The sequence below is a fragment of the Pan troglodytes genome, chromosome 21 (genome assembly GCF_028858775.2).
Source record: "Pan troglodytes isolate AG18354 chromosome 21, NHGRI_mPanTro3-v2.0_pri, whole genome shotgun sequence".
In the NCBI taxonomy this organism is placed as follows: domain Eukaryota; kingdom Metazoa; phylum Chordata; class Mammalia; order Primates; family Hominidae; genus Pan; species Pan troglodytes.
The window spans coordinates 30,309,343-30,314,788 of record NC_072419.2 but is presented as its reverse complement, the minus strand read 5'-3'; the positions used below and the strand labels follow the sequence as shown (position 1 = coordinate 30,314,788).

Below are 5,446 nucleotides of genomic sequence, written 5' to 3'. Positions count from 1 at the left end.
TGATGAAGAGTTTGTGTATTGAATAATGAGGACTTATGGAAAAATAACCTAATGACCTTTCACAAAACATTAATTCTCTTATGTCTGGCAAAGAAATTCCCCAGAGCAGGATGTGGAATAAGCCTTCCAGGAGCTCCTGAAATCATCTGTTTCATGGATTCCCAGACTGTGACCAAGCTCTCACTGATGCCTCTGAAAACTGAAGATCCCAGGAGGGCCCTGCACTTTTCCCTTTTCTGAGGAAACAGGAGGTCATGTTGCTTTCACAGCCCAGCGAGCAGTGTGCCCTCTCTGGGGACAACGGTGAGCCAGCTTGAGAGCAATGGGGAGGAGGGGCAGGGCTGGAAAAGTGGTGGGAGTGAGGAGAGTAGTGAGGAGGAGGGGGAGATGGAGGAGCAGACTGGTGGATGGAGGGGCAGGGGAACTTAGGCAGGGAGGGAGGTTATGGGGGGCCAGAGGGGGCGGGTAGGGGGAGTAGTGAAATGAGAGATGGAGAAAGAGGGGGATGGGCAGAAAGAGGAGGAGGAGCCAAGGGCGGGCATGGAGTGGGGTGGGCTGGGGCTGCCGAAGCACGATAAATGCACAGCTGCCTGCTGGTCTGGGCTCCCTACCTTAGGCTCTCACCCTCATCTCCTGCAGCTCCAGCTCTGTGCTCTGCCTCTGAGGAGCCCATGGCCCGGCCCCTGTGCACCCTGCTGCTCCTGCTGGCCGCCCTGGCAGTGGCCCTGTCCTGGAGCCCCGAGGAGGAGGAAGGACAATCGGGGTGACATCTATGACACACACCTCAATGATGAGTGGGTACAGCGTGCCCTTCACTTCACCATTAGCAAGTACAACAAAGCCACCAGAGATCAGTACTACAGACGCCCGCTGTGGGTGCTGCGAGCCAGAGAGCAGGTGGGTGCTGCCACCACACCTAGGGATGCCATAGCCTCTGCTTTGCCCCTCCGAGAGCATTCCCAGCAAATCAGTACTGACACATTCATGATCTAAGGCTCAGACTCATTCAGCTTTCCCTGACAGTCCGCTGACGGCCTTCAAGCCCAAGGATGCTCCTGGGCCATGAGTGCTTGAGTTCAGCCTTGTCGTGTCCACTTGGCCACCTTTAACCTGCAGCAGTCACTGGGTCTGTGCCATGATGTTAGCATTTCCCAGGGTCCAGCAGGTGTGGATGGAGACTGTGCGGACTCTGGGTGGGCTTGGTGCTGCTCAGGATGAGAGCCAGGCCATGAGGCTCATCCTCCTCTCTGACTCCTCTCTGCAGGGGCCACAAAGGAGCCTGGCTCCTTGTCCTGCAGAGCCCTGCTTCCCTCCCCAAGTCACGCCCTGGGTACAGCCCCTTAGGGCTACCAGCCTTCACCCTCAGACTGGCTGACCACCTCCTGCAGCCCAGGACTGCTGAGTTCCTGCTGGGGTGGAACACGCCTGATGACCCTCCCTCTGCCAGCTTACACAGAGTTAGACTCAGCCAGTGAGGACAGCAGTCACCCAGCAGAGTAGAGGAGGGAGTTGGGTCAGGAGGGAGATTCAGCAGGGCTACCAGGCCCAGCTTGACGTGCATCCCGTGGCAGAGCAGCAAACAGTGACATAGACTTTAGAGCTCCTCCATCTTCTCTTGGAAATTCAAAGGAGTCCAGACCAGCCCCGTTTCTCCTCCTGCAGCCATCAGCTGGTGCTCTCTGCCCGCACATGAGGTGCATTCGCTGGTGTCACAGTTCCTCCTGGCCTGCAAGTGTCTCAGAAGTGTGACAGTAACTCAGAGTGAAGCAGTGGATGATGTGAATTGTTGGGCCCAGGATCCTAATTTACAGATGGGGAGACTGATGCCCTAGAGAACACACAACTACCTCTTGGTTCCACAGCCTGGTTCCCAGGGCTCCTTCTCCTGTGCTTCTCCCCAGTTCTGACAAGTTGCGCCTCCATGATGCCCTGTGCAGGGAAAGCATTCAATTCTCTTCTGCAATGGCAAGTTTAACACAAGTAGGTGTATGACCCTAGAAATACTGGAGCCAAAAACCCACTCAGAATGGAGGCATTAGAGAGGAAGTCTCCTATTGGCCGAAAACATCCACTCAGAACAGAGGCATTAGAGAGGAAGTCCCTTATTGGCCTAAAACATCCACTCAGAATGGAGGCATTAGAGAGGAAGTCTCTTATGGATGTTTTAGGCCGGCACTAAAGCATCCACTCAGAATGGAGACACTAGAGAGGAAGTCTCTTGTTGGCCTAAAACATCCATTTGTGTGAAGCTTCTCATCTCCTACTGATAAAAGAGGGAATAAATAAATCTGAGTTAAATGGAGGAAATAAGATGCTCAATGGGCTGAAGTCTAGAAACTGGAAGTTAGCTGAAATTTCATCATCAGACGACAGCCTTCCTAGAAGAAATACACGGTCCCTGCCCCTTGGGCCAGCAGATTTCAGTTAATCCTTTGCACTGGCACAGAGAAAACAAGTTACCAGGGAGGCCTGGGGCATATCACCCCTGCCAGCCGGCAGGAGGTGACTGTGTGCCTTGCAGGTGGGAGTGTGGGCAGCTCATGAAGGCAGGAATGAAGCCCCAGGCAACTCCCTTGACTCAGTCACAGTGATGTGCCTGTGTGTGCATGAAACTGGTGGAGAGCACTGTCCGTGCATCCTGCTCTTTCCCGTGAGTAGGTCGTGGCTGCGATGAACTAAATCTTTGATGTGGAGATGGGGCAAATCAAATGTGCCAGGTCCCAGCCCAACTTGGAAAACTGTCCGTTCCATGACCAGCCAAAACTTCAGGAGGTATGTGCATGATGTGGGTCGGGGACAGTTGTGCATTGCAGAGGGGTGTGTGTGTGTGTGTGCTCGTTCATAAGTTTTGAAGGGTATGTGTGTAAGCGCATCGGTATGCCTAGAGCAGGGCATGCAGGCATGGGTACATTTATATGGCGACATGCATGTGTGTTTATGCACACATGGGCAGATGTGTGTTGGGAGAGACATGAATGTGTGTGCATATGAAGTTATATGTCTGTGCATGTACATGTGAGTAGGTGTGCAGGTGTTGTTTTGCTCATGGAAAGGGGCATGTGTACACACACATGTGCAAGTGTGTGGGGGAGGTGCATGGGAGTGTGCATGTGGTTGTGTGGGAGAAGTATGGACGTTTGTGCATAGATCCATGTGGGTGAGGGTTGGGGTGAGTTCATGTAGATGAATATGTGTGTACATGTAGGTGGGGTGGTGTGGAGAGGAGTGAGGAATTTGATTTGCTAAGAGGGCTTTAGCTTGGGAATGGGGGTACTGGGAGCTCCACCTCATGTGCTTAGGGTTGTTGCCTGCTGAACCATAGGAAGCAGCTGCAGGGTTGGGTGTGGGGCAGGGAGATGGGGCTCTGTCTAATCCCAGCTTCAGGCACCTGCCCACAGCCACCGCCATGCTGAGCAGATTAGAGGGACCTAGAGGCCTGTTAGCTGCAAAGCCCTGGACCTGCCCCGCTCACCCAACAACAGCCTCTCCAAAGACCTGCTTGTTCTTGTGAGGTCTCCAATCAGGGAGGACCCGCACTCCCCTTCTCGCCTGCTCCCTACGCCCCAGCTCTTTCAAGGGGAGCTGCCCTGCCCTGGCTTCTTCCCTCTGGCCCCTCATAGTGCTGGCCTAGGCACAGGAGGTGGAAGGAGCTGGGGGCAGTGTGCTGCCTCCCCCTGTCCTGCACCCTTAGGGCTCCCGAGACCTTGCACAGGCTGCTCCTCCCAGGGCTGTGCTGGGGCAAGAACCCTGCAGGCTGGAAATGGGGGCAATGCCGCCTGGTGAACTGGAGCCTTCCATCCCCACCTGAGAGGGGGAATGGAGTAATCACTGCACAATTTGGTTCAGTTCCTTGGGTCTCAGCAGGAGCAGGTGGGGGCACAGTGTCTCACCTCCATCCATCCTTGCCTCCATCAGATGCCTCATGCCTGGGCGTCTCTCACTTTAACTGCAGCCGACACTGATAGTCCCTCTCTCTTTCCTTTCACGGAAACAGTTATGCTCTTTCCAGATCTATGAAGTTCCTTGGGAGGACAGAATGTCCTTGGTGAAATCCACGTGTCAGAATGTCTAGGGGTTTGTACCAGGCCAGCTGCACAAACCACCTCCTACTCCCATGCCACTGTAGTGCTCTCACCCTTGAATTGGTGGTTCCTGCCCTGGGGGAGGTCTCCTCTGAGGGTCTTCACCAGGAGACAGGCAGAGAAGACATCAGGAGGCTTTCTTCACAGCAGGGGTTTCTGCCCTGGCTCCTTGCTTCTTACAGCCCCAGTGTATGGTACACATGCCCCCTTCTCCTGCAACTAAACAGTAGCATCTGCTCCCACTGAGTTCTTGGCTGTCCAGGGCTGTGCAAACAGGAAGGCTTTTGGCAGACCCTTTATGAAACTCTTCTTGTCCACCAGCCCCCTCCTCCAAGTCTGACCTCTTCCAAAGGGAGCAGACCAGGTTCTAGTGTGAGAGCAGTGCCTCCTTTCATCAGTTCCATGTGGGTGTGCCCTACGCAGGGAGGTCATACCCTATGCTGGACAGGGAGATTGTGCATTACACTGGGAGGTAGTGCCCTGTGCTGGGAGGCTATGTGCTACGATGAGAGGTGGTGTCCTATGCTGAGAGATGGTGCCCTATGCTGGGAGGCTGTGTCCTATGCTGAGAGGTGGTGTCTTATCCTGGGAGATTTTGCCCTGTGCTTGGAAGTTATGCCCTAGGCTGGGAGGCAGTGCCCTGTGCTGGGAGGTTGCACCCTAGGAGCATTGTTCATGTTCACACCCACTAGTACTTTCTCTTGGACTTGGATTTAAAGCAAGTCGTCATGTCAAGCTTAACATAAAGTATGTAGAAATTAAAACATTCAGGACTGTAATGCAGTGGATGCTCTTCAGGTTTCAAGAAGGATGTTCTCATTAATGAAGAACATCACTTCATTGTCACTAGCATTCCAAAGAACAGTGGACATTTCTGCCCTGAACAGGAAACTACAGTCCTAAGTCACACAGCCCATCCTGCACAACCCTCTTTGCCATTTCAGGGTACAGGGGGGCAGCCTCATGGCCGGTGCCCCAGGCAGGGCTCTCCAATACCTTCCATGCTCAGAGTCACATTGAGCAAGGGCTGCTGCCATGAACATGGCGGAGGGCAGGGGCACAAAATGATAAGAGGAAATCTGCCCAAATTGTCCAGAGGCTGGCACCCATGTGCCACACCTAGAAATCCAGAGTGGGAAACAGATGGACAGGGAGAGTGGAGAACATCTACATCCATTTCATCTCCACTTGGACTTGATTTTACAGAGGTCTTTGGGATCTGGGAACTGAAGCACCACCCAGGAGGCCATGACCTGGGGGGCTTCAGTCTGAGCCTCATCCTCTTGGGGGTGGGCAGGTGTAGTCACTCAGGCTTCTGCTGGGAGAGAGGGGTTGCATGCAGAGTAGGAGGTGCTCAGAGTGGT

The 5,446-nt window shown here is 53.9% G+C and overlaps 1 pseudogene; it reads left to right on the top strand.

Annotated features, from left to right (window-relative positions):
- Positions 1–562: 562 nt before the first annotated feature.
- LOC100613751 (cystatin-SA-like) lies at positions 563–4,072 on the top strand (annotated as a pseudogene).
- The last annotated feature ends 1,374 nt before the right edge of the window (positions 4,073–5,446 follow it).